The sequence below is a fragment of the Ictidomys tridecemlineatus genome, unplaced genomic scaffold (genome assembly GCF_052094955.1).
Source record: "Ictidomys tridecemlineatus isolate mIctTri1 unplaced genomic scaffold, mIctTri1.hap1 Scaffold_35, whole genome shotgun sequence".
Lineage (NCBI taxonomy): Eukaryota > Metazoa > Chordata > Mammalia > Rodentia > Sciuridae > Ictidomys > Ictidomys tridecemlineatus.
The window spans coordinates 140,780-165,395 of NW_027522416.1; the positions used below are offsets into that span (position 1 = coordinate 140,780).

Genomic DNA, 24,616 nt, shown 5'->3' on the forward strand with positions numbered 1-24,616 from the left:
TTAAATGTCTAATTTTATGCATCAAGAAATTGAGTTCAACAGATGTGAAGTGACTTTTCAAGGTGTCATTGCAAGTGAAGGATGAAACTGGATGGCACTTGCATTAGAGGGTGATAAATTTGTTGGTATTTCCATTATGAGTCATTCTTTTGCTTGAAACAGTATCTTTGCTGATGACTACACCTTGCATTTTGTGGGTACTCTATAAATATTTGTAGAACAAATGAATTGATAATGTTATGCATACTGAAACCCAGTCTATGATACTGGTTTTCCAGAGATACCTCTTGCAAATTTTAATCTATTATCAAATTTAGGGAAGAATATTAAGGCTTTCTGAATTATTTTGAAGACTTTCATAGAGTGTTCCTGGTTTGGTTTCTCAGACAAAATATTTACTAATTTTTAAGTTGGGATGTTTTATGATATGTCATATGATTGCAAAAAATTTGCATAGATTAAAAACATACAACCACTAGTTAAGTATTCACAAAATTCGGTAACTATATATGTAAGCTATTTTTCCTTTTTATTTTACCAGATAGAAATATTCATTGAAGAATATTTTTACTTCAGAAGCTAAAATAGAGCATGCATCTAGGCATGGTGGCACACACTTATGATCTCAGAGACTCAGGAGGCTGAAGCAGGAGGATCACAAGTTTGAGGCCAGCCTCAGCAACTTAGTGTGAGCCCCTGAGCAAATTGGCAAGACTGAATCTCAAAATTAAAAATAAAAAGGGCTGGGAATGTGGTTCAGTAGTTAAACCCCTCTGAGGCCCCTAGTGCCAAAAAAATAAAAAAAGGAGAGCGTGCAAGGTGCGTTCTTTACTTTTCTAAGAATGTTTTGTTTGAAAATTATGAGCCCAAGTCTGTGGGGTCACAGCTCTAAGATAAGCCTGTAGAGGCAGGTACTTTCCATTTCTGCATGAGGATGGGCCATTTTTGGTTCCTTTGGTTCAGATAGGGGAGACTACTAGAGGGTCACCTGTCTCTAGACTTACTTTCAGGCTTGAGAGAGGATAAGTCATTGTGCTTTAAAAAATGAGAAATTTTATCGGATAGTCAATAGAGATATGTTAATGTTTCTGTGCGTATTGTGTTTTGCTGTAGTTTACAAGATAAAAAATAATAGACTCACTAAAGTCCTCAAGAGACGGAGTTCTGAAGGGTATGTTAGATTCTTGTTTGTGAACGATAGAAACCTGACTCAGGTCCTTGGTGTAGGTAGTAGAGAGAATCTGTAGGCTGTTGTACCTGAGAAGTCTAGGGGTTGACTTCAGTGGTGGCTGGGCAAGAGCTGTATGTGTCCTTCTGTTTCTCAGCTGTGTTTCCCTGTTTTGTCAGTTTCATATTTCGTTCTTTTTTCTCTTTTCTGTTTGATTTTACAAAGTTTTTTTTTTCCTGTATCTTCAAGTTTGTGGATATTTTCATCTATAATGCTTCATTTGCTTTTCTTAACATTCAGGTGTTTTTCATCTTAAATACTTTAATTTTTATCTCTAGAAATTAAATTTGGGTCTTATATTTCATGTCTCTACTTGCTTCTACAATGAATGGAATGTGATTATAGCAACTGTTGTAATATCCTGAATTCCATCATCTGTGTCATTTATGGGCTTCTTGTGACTTCATTTTAAAAAAGACTTTTACCCACATGATTTTATTCTCTTTTATGGCTGAGTAAAATTCTGTTTTGTATATATATTGCCACATTTTTGTTATCCATTCATCCACTGAAGGGCATCTAGGTTGGCTCCACAGTTTAGCTATTGTGAATTGTGCTGCTATAATGCTAAGTGAAGTTAGCCAATCCCCAAAAAACTAATCCTGAATGTTTTCTGTGATATAAGAAGGCTGACTCATAGTGGGGTAGGAAAGGGGAACGTGGGGGAAATAGATGAATTCTAGATATGGCTGAGGAGTGGGAGGGCAAGGGAGGGGGCAGGGGATTAGCAAGGATGGTGGAATGTGATAGATATCATTATCTAAAGTACATGTATGAAGACACAAATTGGTGTCAACATACTTTATATACAACCAGATATATGAATAATTGTGCTATATATGTGTAATAAGAATTGTAATGCATTCCACTGTCATTTATTATTTTTTTAAATCACTCAATAAAAAAAAGAAATATACCCTGTCGCTATTGAGATAATATACACAGGATAAAGTTTTAATCATTGGGAATAAGTTACGGTCCTTCAATATGAGGGATGAACTGACAATTTCCCTCTCCAATTATCTTCTAAATTAAGTAATTTTTATCAGAAAGTGACTGCATACCATATATACACCAATGCACAAGCAGAAGCATGTCATACATGAAAAAAACAAGAAAGAATAGAACAAGTATAGACCTTTGCTTGGCTGTGTATGGACATTCCACTCTAGATGTGCCCTGATCATCTCTAAACTTTACAGTTATATATATAGAAAGTAGAGCATATTCACATTAAAAAAAAAACTTTGACTTTGTAGTAGGAGCCCCATACCAATATCTGTCATAGCTATTAATTCTAATGAAAAGAAGCCCCTGTCAGTATCTATATAATAAGCCTAAGGCTCAGGCTGATTTCAGTTGGGTCATGTGTCCCAGCGTGGATCAGTTACAGTGACCTGGCAAGTGGTATGTTTCCACTGACCAATCAGAGCCGCTATCCCTTGTTGGGATGGTGCACTAAAACTGATAGTACTGCCATGCCATATCTATGAGGAGTGGGAAATGTTTACCCCTAGGTGAGGGGATGCTAGACCAAAAGATAATAGGGAATGTCCATATATGATAGAGAATGAGAGTGTCAAAGAAGAACAAAAATTTTTATGGTAATTGGGTTCAAGAAACTGAGATACTTTAATCTGAGCTTCATTAAGCTTCAGCACAGGGGGCTGGATAAACCGCTTTCTCAACCAGCAGAAGTTACATGGGGTCCAGGGAAAAAGATCCAATAGGTGGTGAGAATAGTAGGGGAAAAGAAGAAAGTATTCACTATAAGTTTAGCAGGTATGTTTTATGATCTAACATTATTTCTATTCTGTGTTTTATTTTTTTAAATGTAGTAATCTGAACTTGAAAGATGACAAATATCTAGTGGTAGGATTTTCCACCTTTTAGTATATATGAGAGATCTCTTTGTCCTCTTATACTGCAGGTGTCAGGAAACAGGACTTCTACCCTCTAAGGGGAAGCAGAGTTTAATGAAATGCATAGTCTTTAGAATAAAATCCTCAAAATTTGTAGGTCCACAAGAACACAGAACTGACTATGAATAAACATGCCAGTGATTCTTTTAGCAAAAAACTACTCCTTTTTAAAAGGTTCACTTATTTTTGATTTTTCCACTTAAAGGGTTCACTTATTTTGATTTTTCTCCCTGGTTCTCATCTAATCAGAATGTTCTTTGTAAAATGTGTAGTAAGGGGGCTGGGGATGTGGCTCAAGCGGTAGCGCGCTCGCCTGGCATGTGTGCAGCCCGGGTTCGATCCTCAGCACCACATAACAACAAAGATGTTGTGTCCGCCGAGAACTAAAAAATAAATATTAAAAAAAATTCTCTCTCTCTCTCTCTCTCTCTCTCTCTCTCTCTCTCTCTCTCTCTCACTCTCTCACTCTCTCTTTAAAAAAATGTGTAGTAAGTAGGAAGGAGATCTGGACTAGGTATCATAAAATCATTGTTCTTTAGTTTGTTTCTAACTGTGACTTGAGGCCAGGTTCTGGCCTGTTTTTTTTCTGGTAGATCGTCTCTCTAGAGGAGACATGGTACCTAAAATGGAAGTTTGATTTGTGAATAACTGGGAGCCGGGTTAGTTAAATTCGCTTTCTAGACTAAGATATTAGATATAATGGATTTTCCAAATATTGGAGTCAGTAAGGATTTGGGTTCTATAGCAAAAAACAAAGACAAGAAGCCAAAACCTTACCATTTGAATTGAGAATAAAGTCAGTGATTTTTGGACCTTTTCTTAAAGCTAGGAACTACACTTACAGATAAAATAAAAGCTGATTGAAGGGGAGAGATGGAGAGAAGAGTTAGCCTGACTACACCTGTTATTTGAGCCTGTGTTCTTGGAGGCACTGGGAATGCTGCCCAAGCTGGTTGCTCCTTCCAGCTCCAAAATCTTGATTTCCAAAGTGTAGGGCACGTCATGACTTAGTGAATATTATTGCCTTAAAATATTTTTTAAAAATTTATTTCTTATAATGAATTACTTTTATTCACAAAATACTGTGTTTAGTACTTTATTAGTAAAATATAACAGAAGTTAAATACTTCGCTGGGGTACCAAAATCTCTTAAGCAAAAATATTTATCTCTAGTTATTTTTTAAAAATCACTTGCCTATTCATAACATTCTACTAATTCATTAGTTTTATTTTTTGAGGTGTTAACATTTTTATTTATTTTTCATGATAGGGGCCTGATCTAACATTTTAATTAATTCATTTTCAAACAATATTTTTCCTTACCTATTATTTAATTTAAGCATATTTTTGAGAAAAAAAAATTAAATTTATCTTTTTGGAACAGGGTCATTATCATTATTGTGCTGCTCTTTCTATGCTGGGGGAAAATGACTTGGCCCTGGAAGCAAACATAAAAGCTCAAAAACTCTGTAAAAATGACCCTGAGGGAATCAAGGATCTAATTCAGCAGCATGTAAAGTTACAAAAACAAATAGAAGACCGACAAGGTATTTCACCTAAGATTCTTTTGGTTACAGTTGAATTCCCTTTAAAGTTTCAAAGGTGGGTTTCTTGGATTAACAGAGGATCATAAATCAGTTCTCAGATGATTTTTGCTTACTTTGTTATGTTATCTTCAAGTTACTTACGTTTTCTATATCTTTCTGTGTAGAGTTAGTAATATGTTCCATTGGGTTATTATACATGATTTGTATTTTTTATTTGAAACAGCCAGTAACCAAATTATTATTTATTCTTCTATAGAAAAATATTCTTTTCAGAAATTTTGAATAAAATAAATGCTTTTGAAAGGAAATTGTGTAAAACATTTCATCATTTAAGTTATTTCTAAAAGAAAGGGCCCTTCAATAGAGTTGCTTAATTTGTTTGCACCAAGTTTGCAAATAATTCTATAGCATGTTGAACATCTATAATCAGAAATTGGCTGTGCAGGCTAGGACTTGTAAATTTCCATTCTTCAACCTTGTTTTCTGTACTTAGTCATTTTTCTTTCTCAGTGCTTGAAAAAATTTCTTTACGCTTTGAATATCTAGGTCTTTCCTTTTTTTTTCTTCTTTGGATATTCAGTGTCTATGGAGCTGAGCTGAGCAGTTTTGTAACTAGCGGATGTTGTCATCCAGCTGTTAACAAGATTCTTAGATTGTGAGCTCCTTGAAGACAGGTACCGTCTCTGATTCAAATCAATGTATTGCTGTCATCTTGTCAGTAATCACATGCAGTGGGATGTCAGACATGGTGTACAGCAGTTTGTTGACACCATTCTGAAATTACTGACATCTAGGATTGTAAAATTGTTTTGATTCATTTTTCAACTTTCTAAAGTTGTTTGATGTTCTTAACTCAGCTTAAAGGAAATTTGAAAATGTGTTGAAGTCTGTTTTGCCAATCCATTGATTACTCTGTGTGTGTGTGTGTGATTGATTGACTTTTATAGGTCGAACACCAAATAAGAATCCAATTAAAGCTTTTTATGAAAGCAGGTGAGTTAATATCAGATCAGTAGCTACTACTTGGAATGACTTTGCCCTGTGAACTTAAGAATCACTTGTGTTTGTCATTTTAAAAACTTAAGCGCAACTATAGTAAATTTAGGGATGGAAGAATAAGAGGGTTCTTTTTTTGTGTGTGTGTGTGTTTGCACACAAAATATCAGGTGATCTGTGAGTTGTCAGATTTATTTTATTGAACCACTTGGACGATTAGTAGCCTAATTTAGTGAGAAAACAGGAGTGGAATGTTAATTTGAAGTTATTGTGCTTGACGGCGAGCAGTTGGTCACGGGGTCCTGGCAGTAGAGAGCTGATACACAGCCTTTGCCTCATGCCCTTCCTCTCTGTCCTGGAAACGTTGCCCCAGCCTCTTGATACTTTTCAAAGAGTACAAATCGATTTAGGAATGCTTATAAGAAAATAAATAGCCAGGTTTCTACATTTGCTTATTTGGCAATTTAAATAGATTAAGCCTTTCTCCCTTGATAAGCACACAGGATAGTGAAGCTGTTAATATGTGAAACATGAAGATTTATTTACTTTAATATTAGAACCCAGAATACTAGCCTTGAACTGGTTTTAAATAGTACTTATGTATAAAGGCTTATCTGAGAGGTAGAGGATCTTTTCAAAACAATGGTACCTTGCTTTCAAGGAAGAAAGGCTATACTTGCTGCAACCTGTTTGTTTGAAGGATAACTTTTAAAAATGCTCATTAATTAGTAGGAATAAAGGGGTCATTTCTTTTATCCCATTTTAGGGCCTATATACCTAGGAATTTATCAGCACCTGCTTTTAGTACTTCATTTAACTTTGTGGAGACGGAAAGAGATGTCAAAAATACTAACTACAAGATGGCAAACGGTGGTAATCAGAATCTAAAGGTAAGCTCAGTTAAAAACTTAAAATTATTTCAGCTATTAATAGTAACATGTTGGTGATAGTGGAAACCAACTATTTTGGTGGTATAAACTCTTACTTGTTGAGATCAAGAAAATTATTCTTTTTTTGGATTTTGTTTTGTTTTGTTTTTGGTACCAGGGAATGAACCCAAGGGTGCTTAACCACTGAACCACATCCACAGTGCAATTATTCCTCATATAACTACAACCAATTATACCTCATACAACTACATAAAAATAATGTATTTAAAGTCACAGAATTTCTTCTGAAATCACACTTACATATCTTTTTTTTTTTTAACCAGGGATTGAACCTAGAGATGTTTACCCACTGAGTTAACCACATCCCCAGCCTTTTTATTTATTTTTTTTATTTTGGGCCTTTCTAAGTTGCTGAGGGTGGCTTTGAACTTGGAATCCTCCTGCCTTGGCCTCCTGAGTTGCTGGGATTATAGGAATGTACTGTCAAGCCTGACTATATTTACAGGTATTAAAAGTATTTTTGCTAGATATAATTTTGCCATTTAGTCCATTTTTATACCCTCATTTTAGGTCACCCAGCCAGTCTCAGGAATGAGTGACAATGGGGTCTGTTGGCCAAGTCACTTCTGCCCCTCCCTGTGTTTTGGATTTGTCTTTTTCTCCCTTTTCTGATTTGTAATCTCTTTGTGACCTGGCACTGTAGCAGCTCACCAGCCAACTTGTGCTTAGCTGGGGTGCCTAGGAGGCACTCCTTCCCCACCTCTGCCAGGGTGTATCTACAGCTTCTGTTGCCCTTTCATGGCTGTGCTCAGTAGCAATCTTGGTCTGATGGTTTTTTTTCAGAGCACCACACTAAGGCTTCTAGCCTGCCTCTGAGGTCAGGTGACCCAGATAAATGTGTCTGAGTTTTCCTCTACCTGTGATATACATCCAACACTCAGCAGCTATCACTAAGTCACATTATATTTCTCTTCAAGATTTGAGGAAAGAAAAGATCATGATGTTTTGGCATTGGGTGGGTGATGGGCGTTGAAAGGAACTTTCTTAATATACCGTTAAGTCCTTTTGTTGGTAATATTGAAAATCTCCAAGAGGATGTATTAATTTAGGGAGAAGAGCACAGGAATAATGTGGTAATATTCAGTTTAGTCATTGTTGAATAGCTTCCACATGAGACATCGTTCTAGGCATCAGAGATAGAATTGTCATTCAAGAATTTGTCATTTGTCTTGATCTCTGGTCACTAGTTATCATTTTGTATGCTTACTTATACTTTTAGACTTAGTAACTAGATGCATATTTTAAGTGCTTGAGTGAATTCTATCATATTCTACTACAAATTCTATTACACGGCCATTGAATTCTTATTTTTTTAACAGTACATTATAATTATACATCATAGTGGAATCCATTGTTACATTCTCATACATGCGTATAACAATTTGGTCCATTTTATTCCCCAGTACTTCCTCTCCCTTCACCCTGGTCCCTCTCCACTACTCTGCTGGTCTCTCTTCTAATTTCATGAGACCGGTCCTCTTTTTTTCCTTTATTTTTTCTTTAGCTCCCAAGTGTGAGAGAACATATGACCCATGACTTTCTCAGTCTGGCTTCTTTCACTAAACATGATGTGCTCAGATTCCAGACATTTTCCTGCAAATGGCATAATTTTGTTCTTCTTTATAGTTGAGTATAACTACATTGTGTGTATGTATCACATTTTCTTGTTCAGTTCATCCATTGATGACCACCTAGACTGGTTCCATAGTTTTGACTATTGTGAACTATGCTGCTACAAACATGGATATGCATGATCACTATAGTATGTTGACTTTAGTTCTTTTGGATAAATGCTGAGGATTGGTATAACTGAAATGGCTATATTATTTTTACAGTCTCACTAGTTTTATTTTCATGGGCAGGTGGTAGATGAGGCTTTGAAGGTAGATGATTGTGACTGTCATCCTGAATTTTTACCACCACCAAGTGAGTATTTTTTCTTATATAAATTGTTGCTGAGTTGTCATAGTATTACCTAAACTTTATGCCCTAAAATTTGTACAAGCCTCATTTATATTTGCTCTTGTTCTCATTTTAATTTATAATGCTTCTGTATAAGTCAGCTTTCCATCACTATAATGAAATATTTGGCAAACGCTAGCTATGACGTAAAGAGAATTATATTATGGCTCATAGTTCTGGAGATGTGAAGATATGGTGCCTGTATTGGCTCAGTGCTGGTAAGGCAGTGGATTGCAATGGCAGGGAAAATGTGGTGGAGCAAACTGCTCATATCCTGAGCCAGGAAGCAGAGAGAGAAGACAAGACCAGGCTCCCACATTCCTCTTCAAAGGCATTTCTCCAGCGATTTAACGAACTTCCTTCAAGATTCTACAGCACTTCTTAATATTGCCACCCTAGCGACTAAGCCTTTGCACGTGGACTTTTGGGAAACACTCAGCATAAACATAGCAGTTTTTATTGTTAAGAAAACATTGAGTATTTGAAATCAATGCTCGGTCTTTTCATTACTTAATACATTTAATTTTGGAACTTCAATAAGAAGAATGGAAAGGAACACTTAAGCACATAGCATTTCTTGATCTGTCCTTAATCACTATTAGGCCACCTTTGTTTCTTGTTTTTGAAAGTTTTCATTATTATCTCCCTTTCCTTAATCTCAGGAGCCTTTATTTCTTTTTTTTGTTTGTTTGTTTTTTACATTTTTCCCCCTAATCAATCTCCCTCTGAAATTTTTAATACCATACGTACTGCTTGTCTGTTTACGTACAATATGTTCATCTGTGCTTTATATATAAAAAGAACTAGGCTTTTTCGTCTCCCAACAACTTAATTTTTTCACTGTATTTGGGGTAATACTCAACTTCTGTTGAGAATGGATGTCTGTTGTCAGGTGTGGTGGTGCACACCTGTAATCTCAGCATCTTGGAAGGCTGAGGAAGGAGGATTGCAAGTTCAAAGCCAGCCTAAGCAATTTAGCAAGGCAATCAACTTGGTGAGATGCTGTCTCTAAATTTAAAAAACTTTAAAAGGGTTGGGGATGTGGCTCACTGGTTAAGTACCCCTGAGTTCAGTCCCTGGCACCAAAAAAAAAAAAAAAGAATGGGTACTTTAGTCCTTTGGAACTACTGTAGCAAAAATACTATAAACTGGGTAGCTTTAAACAACAAACATTCAATTCTCACATTTCTGTAGGCTGGGAAATCCAATATTGTGGTGCCAGCAGTTTTGATATCTGGTGAGGCCTCTTTTCCTGGTTAATGGATGACCTTTTTTTGGATAATGGGAATTGAACCCAGGGACTTACTATTGAGCACGATCCCTTGCCTTTCTTATTTTTTATTTTGAGAAAGGGTCTTGCTAAGTTGCTGAGGCTGACATTGAACTTGGGATCCTCCTGCTTTAGTCTCCAGAGTTGCTAGGATTACAGGGTGTACTACTGTGCCCAACAGTAGATGGCTAACTTTTTGCTGTGTCCTCACATGATAGAAGCATGGGGGCATCTCTTGGGGCCTCTTCTTATAAGGGCACTAATTCCTGTACGAGGTCTTTACTTTATGACCTAATCACCTCCTCAAAGTTCTACCTCCTAAAACCATTGGGGATTAGATTTCCAACATAACAAATCTTGCGGCAACACATTCAGCCCATAAGAATGCTTTAGGCTAATTCCTGTTTAGTTTTAATTTTGAGGAAATCTTTCTCATGTGGATTACATGCTTCTCTGTTTTTTAAAACAAGAGTTTAAGGAAATAGACTTTTTTTTAATGATTCTAAAGGTTGTTATACCCAATAGTTATTTATCTCAAGCTTTCATATAGAGTACCTTTCAGGGTTATTGAAGTGAATTGTTGGCCTCCAGTTAGTGATACCCTGTTGCTCTCTTTACTTTCTCTCATTTGTTTTCTTTTGAATGGCTTTGTTTCTATCCATTTTTATCTTTTACTACCTACATTCTGTCTTCTCTGGTGTCTAATTCCACATGTTGAACCCCTGAACATTTGCAGTTGGTTAGCAATTAGTGTGCTTACAGTGAGTGGGAACTTAGGTGTTTGTCTAACCTATTGTGATTCCAACACCATGTGAAACATCTTTGAGGATTAAGCTTTTTTTTTTTTTTTAGAAAGGTAGTTTTTAATTCGTTAATATTTCTTAGGCCATTATTAGCAGACAATACATTTAACTAACTTATTTAAATACTATCTACTCATCAGTATCCATGTTCAGTAAAAGAACTTGAAATCCCAGGATTAGGGTTAAATAGTTTTGCCCAACCTCACAAGCAGAAATCACACTAAGACTCCTGTACCTTTCGTTTCTGAAGCTACTGAAGCCAGCTTGGGCTCCACCCTTCTTATTTCATTGATCTTGATCGGCTCTGTGCTGTCCCCACAAACCTAGCACATATTCTCTGTCCTTCCGCCATGCTCACTCTTTCATGTAGCTTTGAATGTGTCACTCCCCTGCTACACAGAGACTTGATTCCTGAGAGTGTGATAAAGGCTAGCCTGATGACTCATAGGTATCTGAAGCAAAGGGTTTGCAAACACTCACCCCAGCCTGCCTTTGCAGTCATTTTCTAGCCTTCTATTTTGCTAGAGCTCTTAAGATTGTACAGGTTTACTTAGTATTTATAAATGAACTCTACTCTCGGGTTCCAACCAGTCTGTCCAAATCATTCATCTTAAGACCAAAGAAAGGCTGCATCCTCACCAACCCTTTCCCCAACCACTCTGCCTTAGGTGGGTGATTTCATCCTTCTGTAGTTAGGAGAGATGTTACTGGCTGTGGAATTAATGCGTCAATAATGGCATAGTCTTTTCTTATCTTCATTACTAAAATGATGTGTCCTTTCTTTCCATCTGATTGTAAAATCATTTCCATTTTACAGTTTAGATAGGTGAAGTGATGAGCTCATGGTTAAGCATCAAGGAAGTAGTAGAGCTGGAACTTGAGTTCAGGCATTCTGACATTAGAGCATGTGTTATTAAGCAGGATGCTGTACTGGTTGTACTTAGAGGAAGGTACAGTATTACTGTTTTATTATATTAATATCATTATTGAGATGGTACCTGAGTTTATGAATTGAATTATGAATTTAGTGTCATTTCTGGAGCCATATGGATGCTTTACCAATTCTAGAAAAACTAATAAATTTTGTCTCATATACCAGAACTTGCTTTTGTATGAAGCTTTTAAAAGTACAGGGGCCAACTTTTACAACTTAATAGTAAAAAGACAAATAATCGAATATACAAGTATATAATAGACATATCGGCAAAGGAAATATAGTGATAACCCATTAGTACAATATTGTTAACCATTAAGGAAATGCAAATAAAAACACAGTGAGATACTGGTTCACACTCTGAGGATATGCATAGATATTAAGTGTTGGCAAGGGTATGGAAATATTATAACATTCATACTTTGCTGGTTGTAATGTAAAATGGTGCAGCTGCTTTGGGAAAATAAGACTGGCAGTTCCTCAAATAGTTAAACATAGGGTTACCATGTGACACAGCAGTTCCACTCCTAGATTTGTACAAAAAAAGGAAAACATGTTCTCCCCAAAGCTTGTACATGAATGTTTATAGCAGCACAATTCATAATAGCCCCAAATGGGGAACAACCCAAGTATCCACTGATGAACAGATAAACAATAAGTACTGATATATGATACAACATGCATGAATCTTGCGAACACTGTACGAAATAAAAGAAGCCAGACACAAAGGTCACATGCTGTATGATTCTGTATATATGAAATATCCAGAATAGGCAAATCTGTATACAGAGACAGAAAATAGATTGTCTAGGTCTGGGCATTAGGGGAAAAAGATGAGGAACTGCTAATGGTATTGAGTTCCTTGTTGGACGATGAAAATGATCTAAATTTAGATTGGTGATGGTTGTACAACATTTTGGATATATTAAAAGCCACTGAACTGTATTCTTATGTAAGTTTTATTATATTTATATCAACAAAGCTGTTACAGAAAAATAAAGCACAGAGATTATTAGATTTTCCTCTCATTATACCATATTGGGATGGAGATATACAAGTTATTGACAACAAAAAACCAGTACTGAAAGCATGGTGTTAGTATCTTGGGGGCTTCTAATTCTCTAGAGTATTAACAAATACATGTGGCAGAGATAGATGAATTTGAGTGTTAGGATTTTAGATCAAGTTACATTGAGAAAGAGATGAATCATAGGATTTTCAGGCTTGCCCTAAGGCTTATTTTTATCTTAATTTTTCGATTTCTCTTAATTCTTTCCTTTTTTTTCCTGGTTTCTGGGCTGTGAACCCAGAAATATTTTACCACTGAGCCATTCCCAGCCCTTTTTGTAGATTATCTTGAGACAGGTTCTTGCTAAGTTGCTTAGGGCCTAAGATGATAAGACTAGCCTTGAACTTGTGATCCTCCTGCCCCAGCCTCCTAAATCACTGGGATTACAGGCATGCGCCATTACACCCAGCTTCCCTCTTGATTCTTAAAGGAGATTTCTAAAAACTATAAATTACAAAACCAGTTTTGATGATAACAGAGGACAAGATTTTGATTCTGACTGAAATTCTAAAAACAAGAATTTTGTTCATTTCTTTGTTTACATATCTTTGTATCAGCTTCCTTTTAAAAGGAAAATTTTTAAAATTTGTATACATATAATTTGTCCTGGGTAAAAACATTCATTTCTATGCTAAAAATGTTTTGATGGCAAGAGGAATCACAAGCATTTTTTATTGACAAATCAGTTTTGTGATACTATCAGATTTGCTTATTTTGCTTTAGATGCTGTTAGAGAAATTTGTTGAAGAATGCAGGTTCCCTCCAGTGCCAGATGTTATTTGTTGCTATCAGAAGTGTCGTGGATATTCCAAAATCCAGATATACATAACTGATCCAGACTTTAAGGTAAAAAATGAAATATACAATGGAACATTAACTTGCAAATTCATGCCTTAAAAATGAATCCAGAATAAATTCTGTAATTGGAGGCACCCAAGTTGTCACCTTGCTTGCCCCTTACCCTGGACTTTTTTAGGTCATCTCACATGGGAAGCCAGGGACACTGAAATAAATGTTTGGGGCTGGTGTGGTGACCATAGATGACAGGCTAGCTAATTTTATTTCTTCCTCTAGCCATGTTTTATGTAACTGCTTCTTCCTTAGGAACATAGAAACAAAGTGAGATTGTTACCTCTAATTTGTTGGATTTCTAATGCCTTGTAAAAAATTGAGTCCAAGAATATAAAGGCCAGTGCAATCACTGAATTAAACCCAAAAACCTAACTTGTGCTTAATTAAGTGATTAACTTTTTGGTTTATTCAAGAAGATAACTGTCCTACTCTTAGATTAGTAGATCAGATGAAATGTTTGTTAAGATATTTGATATTCTGTAAAGGATAATGCAGATGTCAGCTGTGGAAATGAAGATTTTTGCCAAGTTCTGTATCTATAGAACTCAGCATTTTGTAATACAGAGTATTTTATCCCTCTTCAAGGAGATAGATTATGTAGTTATATCTGCCAAGTGAATGCAACAGTTCTTTTTATCTTAATATGTGTGCTATGAGGGAATGAGTAAGTGTATGTGCATAGACATCTTTAAAATGTGAATTAAAATGTTTTGAAATCCAAGGTTTTATACGAATCAGCTGTTGCCAGTATTGTAAAATAGAATTTCACATGAACTGCTGGAAGAAGTTTAAAACAACCACCTTTAATGATAATTGACAAGGTAAGCCACAATAAAGATTGTCTGGATTTTTAAAATATGTATATTGAATGTTTAAAAAAAATTTAAAATGTCTTCAAGTGAATATAAATTCCTTCTTGAGGATTCTAAACTTCATTAGAAAGTTTTAAGTTATGATTTTAACAATAAAGTGGAAAATGTGTTTTTAAATTTTATACAAGTATGAAGGGAGTAACTGTAGAGGCCTTTAAAAATTATTTAACTAACTTTTGTATTGTGATGTTATAATCAGAAATAAAAATTTAATTTTTTCTTGTTTTAAAATACAGATCTTAAATTATGCACTGACAATTTAGCTCATCATAGATTGAAAGCGTTGATGTAGAATTAAGGTTCCAACATTTTAGTTTTTTACCAAAATTGGTTAAGGTAATTTGTCCTAAGAAATTAACTTAAATTTTATACTGCCATTTCTCAGGGGTTTATTCTTATTATCAATATAATGATTAGTTAATCCATTAGTTAGAATACTTTGGAAGAGGGCACAATTTTACAGTCTTATTTCTTTGTTACAATGTTTATTTCTGATATATATAATCTGTGGACTTAAAAAAAGCCTTTTTTAATACTGTATAGCCCTATGCAAACCATTATCTCTAGTGGGAAAAATGTGATTATATTAGGTGTCTTTTAGCAGTTGGAATTATTTGTTTGGTAGAAACTAATTTTCACATAGATAGCTAGAGATATAACTGTAACCCTGGAGCCACTTCTACTGTCTTTTTACTTACATTGAGTTTTGTAAGCTATGTACTCTCCATTAGTTGTCTTAACCATTTCCAGAATTCTAAATACCTTCTATTAATTAGTCAGCTTTCACTATGATATGCTGAAATAATATACAACCTAAATATTATGACTAACAATGAGAGGGTCTTTTCTTGGTTATATTACTTGTCCTGAAGTTTTGTCGTTGTTGGCCAGGATTGAGCTGCAGCCGGGTCTATTCTCTGTGGCCATGTTCTTTATTTCCAAATCCAAGTTGTACTTTTTTTGGAACATGTTTCTTTAACAGAGGGAAAAGAACAATAGCCAGTTCACACTGTGTTTCCTAGAGTGCTCATTTAGACCTGGTGTATGCTATGGCAGTTTGACTTCCTTTACCACAAAGCAAGTCACAGGGACAGGTCTGCCCCATACATGTGGATACAGTCTTCCTATAAGAAGGCTCTGAAATAGCAGCAATCAGGCACTTTGGTTGCCTCCCTAAAGGAAATTTCATAGTATATTTTGAATGTACTTTCTGGTTAAAATAGTATATGTGTTGGGGCTGGGATTGTGCCTCAGTGGTAGAGCACTCACCTAGCAAATGTAAGACACTGGGTTCGATCCTCAGCACCACACAAAAATAAATAAATAAATAAAATAAAAGTATTGTGTCCATCTACAGCTAAAAAAGAAGTTTAAAAAATTGGTATACATGCATAGATTTATCCCTCCTACACATACCATTCTTCTTTTAAATCAAATAGGATTTTCTACAAGGAATTTGTCTTACCCCTGACTGTGAAGGTATCATTTCTAAGATTATCATCTTTAGCAGTGGTGGTCAAGTTAAATGTGAAGTAAGTATCTAATAAAGGAGAAACTTTATTAAATTTGTAACCAAAATGTTTACACCTGTTAAAATGTTTTAAGTTTGAGGAAGTTGTGTGATTTGAATCTTGTCTTTTGTAAGAAAAAAAAAAGTTATATCATTTTAGAAAATAAATATTAGGACATGCATTGCAGTGAAGCATTTTCACATTCTTTTATTTCCTCCTAGGAAAAGCATAATTTTTATATTTTGGTTTTACTCTTTTTGATAACTTCCATTTTATTAATACCCCAAAAGGGGTAGTGGTGGAGGTGTGGGTTTTGGAGAAGGGGAAGAGTGCCTTGAGGGATTACCTTTAACATCACCATCTGAATGTGGCAGGAGTGGGTAATTATAATATATATAATTTATTGGATCTTCTGCTTACCCTTAATTATTTAAAGTTTCTTCATAAAGTGTGTCTACTCTCTTGTTCCTCTTTTCAGTAAATTATTTTGCTAAAGCTTTCTGGGCTTTTGTCTGGGTCAAAACATCATCACTGTTCTGTATCAGATTGAACATTGTGTGTGCTTCTGAAATATTTGTTACTTGTGGTTTTGTGCTTTATGTCATGGGAGTATGAGACAAATTTTGAATGTCTTTGTTTTATTTAAAGTTTGAACACAAGGTCATAAAAGAAAAGGTTCCTCCAAGACCTATTCTGAAACAGAAATATTCTAGGTAAGATTTTTAACAATCAATCAGTAGTTTTTATATTGTCTCTTAGTATATAACTCTGTTAAATGCAGATTTCTAAATTGTGCTATTTTTTTAAAATTGGCTGTGTACACATATATAAATAAGTATTTTAAAAATTATTTTTATGGATATTTAAAACAGAACTAGCTTTAGAATGATTAAATACTGAAAATTTGAAAAAGTCACTATTTAGTGGTTGAACTTGTAAGTAAAATTATAACATTTCATGTTATGAAATTACTTATCAACAGATTTGGCATTCAACAAAAATTATATAGTTAGCTTTTGGCTTTTAATTTCAAAAGCATTTTTGCTTTTTTATGTTTCTCCACTTTAAACATTTTGAACCAATGACTTTCTTACCTTGAAATACTTAGTGTATTGTCAAAATTATTCACCTCTGTATCTTTCTGTTCAGATCAAATAATTCCAATCCTTTTTTCTTTTCTTTTCGGTCCTGCTTCTTGTTTTTCATCCTAAAAAGTGATTTTTTTTCTTATAATTTGTGACCAAGAAAAACCAAAAGAAAAGATGTATAGAATTATTTGTTGAAAAGGAATCAGTGTAACCAAATCAACCAAATTCCCATGTTGTTATTGGGTGAAAATAATATTTTATTATGGGATCTTGCTTGCAGAGTACATGTACTATTGTTATTTACCCTACACAGTAATTTATATATATTATGTACATGGAAATAACATCTATACAAATTATACATAGCTTTCTTAATTAAAAGTCACAGCCTATTGCTTGGAGAATGGTTTCTATAGTAGGCAACAGAAAGTAGTTCATTGAGCAATTAACAAAGGTAAATTGTCACTAATTGTAAATGTTTATCAGCCTAGAGAAGCTAAGACTGAAAGAAGACAGAAAATTGAAAAGAAAGATCCAAAAAGAAGCAAAAAAATTAGCACAAGAAAGAATGGAAGAGGACTTAAGAGAAAGTAATCCACCCAAAAACGAAGAACAGAAAGGTATGCAGAAGTCCAAACATGATAAGAATAGTATGCATTTGCTTAAACGTACAAATACAGAATTATAAGGCTCATATTATTATTTAATTGAAGTATAGATTTCAGTTAGTATTTTCATACTATCACTAAAATATAGAATTCAGTTAGTGCGGCGCTCCCAGGGTCCTCCGGGGCTCACAGGAAAGGCTGCACACACCCAGCGCGCGGGGCGGAGCCTCTTGCAGCCAGATGGGGGGCCAAGTGCCGGGCTTCTTAGTAGCCTTCAAGGCGAAGGGCCAACCGGAGGCGATGAGGACGCTTGTGCAGGAGCAGGACTTACAGCAGTGGGGCCTGACAGGTAAGTGGGCTGCAGGAGAAGGGCTGCCCAGACGCGCCACCTGGTGCACACCAGCTTTTGGGGAGCTGGGTCTCCAAGGAGGTTTTCCCCGTGGGCACCGGTAGGGGGTGGGTGGAGCTCTTCCTGGGGCACTTCCGGGTAGCCGGCCGTGGGCGAGGAAACGTGCCTGGTGGGGCACTAAGCCCCGGTCCAGGCGCTCCGTCTGTGCGGGTGGCGCTGCTGTCAGACTCAGAAGACGCACCGCCTCTTTGACTCTCCTGAAGGAGCCTGCGCGCCCCGCAGGTGGCTGGCAGCTGGGTGGTTGTCCTCCCTGCACGTTCGGAACACGCACGTTCGCGCCTTCTTGCGCGGTCAGTCGGGGTCCCGTCCTGCCCTGGGGAGCCACCGCAGTGACCCTCCCAGGCCTGGAGGGGGGGGCTGCGCGCCCGAGGTTCCCGCCAGGAGAGCAGCGCGTCTTGGTGGAGAGCGCTGGCCCGCCCCTGCGGTTCAGTGGCTCTCGGGAAAGGAGGCGCTGCAGGCTTCCCTCAGAGGGTGGTGGGCGGGTGGAGAGGGGCCTGTGTGCGAGGCTGGTCCGCAACAGTGACCCCGAGAGACTGCAGGGGACTACAGAGGTGGCAGGTCGCCGGGGAAGCCTTGGGAAGAGCAGTCGGGGTGTAAACTACCAGGCAGTGCAGGGAAGAGGGGGAACACTGGACCCAAGGGTAGCGACTGGTCATCCTGTTTGTTAAAGTAAATGGATATTTTGGGAAACTGTTTGTGAGCTAAGATTTTTCTTTTCCTGATTCCAGCAGTCGTGTGTGTTCTTTGTAAAACATTTGGGGAAATAGCCTATGCCTTTGGTGGGTTCCTGGATTCCTGGTCCTGGAGGTAGATACCATTGTCATGAGCCAGTTCTGTGATGGTTATCCAGCAGTTGTACCAGGAAGCTAAACCGGGGGCTGCTTTTCCAGCCCTTCCTACAAAAAATGTTATGGTGACCTAATTCCCTATATTAAATCCTTTTCTGTCTAACTTCTTTTTGGATAATTTTTTTTTTACTTTTGCAGTCATCTTCTAAGTATTAAATATTGTAATCTTTGTAAAGTTTCATATCATTTTAACTAAACATGTTATTATATACTAATTATAGATTCACATGCAGTTTTAAAAAAAGAGATCCCATGGAACCTTCCTCAGTTTCCCCAGTGATAATATCTTGCAAAACTTCTGTAGAATATCATAGTCCAGACATTGACTGGAGTTTTAGAACAGAGGCCTGACTCTGGAGAGCCAACAGATCATTTAGAACAAGAGGAAGCTTCAAACTGCAAGGCATCCTGATCTCACAAGAGGGGAAGGTTAATCATGGCAAGGTCTTTTGGGTGGGGGTACCTGGACTGCCTCATTATAGTCACCTCCTCCTAATCACATCTGGTAAAGGGTGAGTGATTAGATTGGGTAATCTAGGGTAACTCAGTATTGTCTCCCCACCTCCAGGCCCTCAACCTTAGTCAGGGCTGTGGAGTCCTTTTTGCCAAATAAGGTAACATTCACTCATTCTGAGGTCTGTGCATGAACTATTTGAGGGTCACTCTTTATCCAACCACTTTAACCTTTTACTTTTTTAAATATATATCTTTATTTTTACTTATTATTTTATGAGGATCGAACCCAGGACCTCATATGTGTGACGCAAGTGCCCTTTCCACTGAGGTACATCCACATCCCATCAACCTTTTACTTTTGACTATTTTATAGATATAATTATAAATATATATAACAAATATTTATAGTGTCTTGCCATCCTTGTTCAGTTTTAAACACCCTTTATATAGCAGCATCTCCATTCTTAACCCTGTATCTCTGTTGGCGCACAGTGTAGTCTTGTTTTCATTTTGTCCTTTAGCAGGAGCAGTCCACATCCCAGTTGTACTAGGTTGTGGGGAGGCCAAATAAGGTGCTGGAGACAGCATGGGAGACATGGTTTATCTGGGAAAGTTTCTAACAGATCAGTGACGGTTCCAGGAAGAGTTCTGTGGCAACAGACTGAACAGATAGCATCTGGGTCCCTGAAGGTGCTTCTCCAGGCAGTACCTCTCTTGCTCCTGGTGTTTTGCCTGGTGGCTGTGGCCAAACAAGTGATATGTATCCTTTCCACAGAGCCCTCAGTTCTCTGCCCAGCCCCATTCAGGGAGGAGGCTTACATGTTAGACTGAGGAAGCAGTGACATCAGCATTAGTTTGTGTGTATGACCAGCATACATGCAAGAAAGTAGTTTTTTACAGATAACACTAACTTGCCCTAGTGCCCAGTGTGCATAGAGAAAGCCAGTGTCCTTCAAGATGATATGTATCTGGACTTTCCAGCCTAGGCTTGATCTCATTGGTCCCTTAATTTTGCTAGGTTTTTGTAAACAGAAAGGGAGCATTCAGGATCATGATGTTTTACTGTCCCCCTTTTCTTTAAGGGACAATATAGCAGGAATGGCAGATTTAGATGAGTGCCATTAAGCAAGCATATGAACAGTCCATGTGTTGTTTGTCACATCACTTCCAGGAATACTTATTTCCAGAAAAGGACAGTGGCTTGAGACTGGGTATTATAGAACAAATCCCAGGCTGAGTTTCTCATCGATCAAGATTATATAACAGTGACTGGCTATTTCAGGGCTTTGAATGGTAACCCAAGTCTGCCCAAAAAGAAATTTGGAAATCAACTAATGTTTGTATACATAGAACGTCCCAATAAAAGATAGAGCCAATAAAGTTTGACATTAAGGGAATGTAAGCCATGTTTTTCATTCAAAGCCTTAGAGCTTAGCCCACATATGTGCTGAAATGTCTGCTCTCTGGTTTTGCTCTCTTTTTTATTTCTAGGAGTTCATTTATGCCCTTATCAACTGAAGGGAGTCAACTAGCTAGCCCAGGGATTCCACTGTCAAAATGGCTGCATCCTGGGAGATGAGATGGGCCTTGGTAAGACCTGCCAGGTATGTTACTTTGAAGAAGCACTGTTTACCTACACCGAAACACCTCCTCATAACTCATTACCATATATATATTTGGTACCCCAGATTGAACTCAGGTGCACTTAAAAACTTAATCATACATCCAGCCCTTTTTTGTATTTTATTTGAAGACAATGTCTCACTTAGTTGCTTAGTGCCTCGCTAAATTGCTAAGATTGGCTTTGAACTCATGATCCTCCTGCCTTAGCCTCCGGAGCCAATGGGATTATAGGTATGTGCCACCACACCTGGCTTAATACCATCTTTAAGTGCTGTTATATATGTGTGTGTGTGAGGGTGTATGTGTGTGTGTATGTATATATATATATATATATACTAGAATGTGAAATGCTTAACTTTTAAGAGATCACAACCTTTGGATTGATTTTTCTAGTTGTAGGGGTAGTTATTAATTATGTCATTACCTTTATATGAGCATTGACATGTGTCTGTGAGAAAAGTTACTTGAGTTACAAGTGCAGTTAATGGGCCCAGGTTTAGGGCTTTTCTCTGTGTGAAGCATGTATACCTGCCCAAGGACCAAATTAACTGTGCTCCTTAGTAACACTATATGAAGTTAACTGTATTGCTTCTAATATTACTCTCTCTTTCTCAGTGGGGGTGGGTTGGGGTCGGGCTGCTATCCATTTTTCTACAGTGATAGAGAACTATGGAGGAAGTACCCTATGTTTTCCAAAATAAAACTTAGACTCTCTGACCTTAAAAGGGGAGAATGAGATGTGGCCCCCTCGGGCACTGATCTAGTGATTAATGGTGGAGTGTTGAAATTGATGCTTCTGCGAGAATAATAAGCAATACTGCCCTGGGTTGACACATGGCCTTGGATTAATGGAAAATTCAGTCACAACACCTCTTGGGTTAATCACATAAGGATTACTTATCTGAAGGATACAAAAGATATCCTGGTATAATCATGATATATGTCAGAGGCAGCTTGATCAGAAATCAGGAAGATAAAAACTTTTCAATCCCAGGAAAGTTTCACCAGTGGTCACTGGAGAGAATGAGCAAGGGTCTCATCATGCTTTTAGAAGTTCAACTGTCCCCTCCAATGCTCACTATATATATAAACTTTAAGCTGGAGCAGCGGTGCACATAGGCTAGTCTGATCATATGTTGAAGCCTCCTTTACTTAGGCCAGATGTACCTCATCAATCTTGGCATTATTCAGAAACAATGCAACCACTTATATAAGGTCCCCTGAGATTCATCACTTCTCTCTCTTGGGCAAACAAATCTGTTCCTGGTATATTCCTGAACGAGAAATATGAAACTAAAATCAGTTTCCTGGAGGTATCCTCCCTATAATCTCCTTTGTCTCAGTCATTGAAATTGTACTACTGACTTCACAGAGAGCCAGCAAATTCCACTTGTCCTTTGCCTTTCCACCTCTACTTTAAATTCTCTAAAAATATACCAACTCCAAGTCTGTTTTGGTAAAAGAATGTTTAGAAATTTTGCATCTATATTATGAATGATATTGTTTTATGATATTCCTTTTTTATACTAATTTTGTCTGGTTTTAGTATTTGGGTAAAGCTGGCCTCATAGAATATATTGAAAAGTATTCCTCTTCAATTTTCAGCAAGAGTTTATGTAAAATTGTTCTCATTTCCATTTTAGATGTTTAATAAAATTCACTAGTGACTCTAAATTTATTTGGTAGACACTTCTGATTTGTGGTAATAAAAGACAAACTTTCTCTAAATTGCTTCTTCAGGGAGCACTCAACAGAATGGTTTTAATCCAGTTAAGCCGCTTATTAGAGGGATGCTCTGGGCACAATTTGGGCTGGGATAGTTAAATGAGAAAATCATTTCCTTTATAAGATTAATATGATTGTGTCAAAAAAAATGAACTGCCACTCTGTCATCACAGCACTCTAACCACAGCCATAAGCAACAAGGTATGTTTTACATCATTGAAGTTACAGTGCACGCCTAGCCTATATGGTTTCTATTCATTAATGTAACATTGGCACTGTAGTTTTGCATTTTATTATATTCACAATCATTCAACTGGCATCGAGAATTTATAATTTGCTTAAACGTCCTATTGATGAGGAATCATGAGTTCTCCCTTTTTGGGGTTACTTAAATTAATTTTGATGTGAACACCTTTGAGCCTATAGTTTTCTCAGGATTTTGAATTTGATCCTTAGGGCATATTTTTTCCTCAGAAATAGCACAGTATTTGGGGATGCAAGCTCTACACGTGTTTTTGTTTGTTGAGAGCAACTTTAGAGACATAAGTGTACTCAAACATGTCCTGAAGTATGCACATTTGGCTTTGCAAAGTTTCATTTCATACTCCTACTTCTTGTGATAATGATTTATTGTCTGTTTTCTGCATTTGAATATGTGTTGTAGATATATGCATGTATAACTATGGCATATGGATCTCGCTATACAGTATGATTATAATGCACCCATTATGAAAGACCAAAGGTTGTATCTGTTTTGTTCACATATAACTTGAGCTTAGAACTTGAGCCAGTAGAAGGCACCCTCTAAATGGTTATAGAAGGAGGGAGAAAGTTGGGGAAGAAGGAAAGCACTCTCATCAGAGCAGCCGAGCCAAGGGCCAAGGCTGTGATGTGCGGGTACTGTTTGCTGTCAGGTCTTAGCACTTCTGGCTTAATAGTTTCAAAGTACTCCTGCTGTTTTCCAACAGGTGTATTGGTTTCATTGATTTTTATTCTTTCCTGATGTTTTTCCCTTTGGTTCAGTTACATAAATATTGAGCCTCATTGCTCGTTAACTCTTGAAGTAATTGAACACCATCAATTTCCTTAGCAAAGACACTGAGCTTACCTGATGTCGTTCTAAGAACGTACTAGATTCCTAATATGTGGAAGATTGTATGGAATTTCTTTATAAAGCAAGTCATGTATAACAGTTTGTGTTCTCTGCCTATGGTTGTGGGAACTTTATGGTTGTGTCTCCTGGAAAGGTGATCAAAACTGCCTGCTTTGTTTCAGACGATTGCTCTCCTCATTTACTTGACGGGAAGGTTAAATGATGAAGGACCATTTCTGATTCTTAGTCCTCTGTCTGTTTTGGACAACTGGAAAGAAGAAATGGAAAGGTACAGAGTAGATGTAGCTGAACTTGTATTGTTTATGTTAAGATATTTTTCTAGATGATGGATAAAAGATCATAAAGCAAAATCTTGTCATATTCAATGATTTTATTCCAGAAAGGTTGAACTGAAACAGTGTAGGCAAGACACAAGATCTGATAGGGGAGGATCCAGTGGGTGTTACTGTTACCCTTCTACAATTTAAAGGCTAGTACTTATTTTCAGTAAATTTTGCTGATGTAAAGGAGAAACTGTCCTACTCACAGTAACATAGGAAGTAACTAAAGTGAGAAACATCATTGCATTTTTAGTTAGCACAAGACCCTCTTAGACCTGATCCTTCTCCCTGATTAACACAGACCTTATCCTGGGGTTTAACCATTATTCTAGGTACAGTTCTGTGACCAGCACCTAATGAATGGCGTCTGCACACTGCAGTCCATCCATGACATGCACACACCATGTCATGGCTGTGGCATTTGTGTTCATCTGATTCTTTCCTTGGATTTAGATTTGCTCCAGGTCTTTCTTGTGTAACATATGCAGGGGACAAGGAGGAAAGAGCCC

At 37.0% G+C, this 24,616-nt stretch overlaps 1 protein-coding gene across 9 annotated transcripts in view; it reads left to right on the top strand.

Moving 5' to 3' along the window:
- The window catches only part of LOC144373300 (E3 ubiquitin-protein ligase TTC3-like), a 39,278-nt gene extending 22,657 nt beyond the window's left edge, over window positions 1–16,621 (top strand). For 3 of the 9 annotated variants that reach the window (XM_078036394.1, XM_078036395.1, XM_078036397.1), the window contains 7 exons: window positions 5,645–5,690; window positions 6,460–6,583; window positions 8,506–8,569; window positions 13,405–13,527; window positions 14,256–14,354; window positions 15,845–15,937; window positions 16,565–16,621. The gene's annotated coding sequence lies outside the window, so the exon portion shown is untranslated. Of the gene's footprint in view, window positions 1–541; window positions 742–5,644; window positions 5,691–6,459; window positions 6,584–8,505; window positions 8,570–13,404; window positions 13,528–14,255; window positions 14,355–15,844; window positions 15,938–16,564 lie in introns of those variants that run through there. The other 6 variants (XM_078036398.1, XM_078036400.1, XM_078036401.1 and 3 more) reach the window with 4 other exon arrangements.
- Window positions 16,622–24,616: the final 7,995 nt, after the last annotated feature.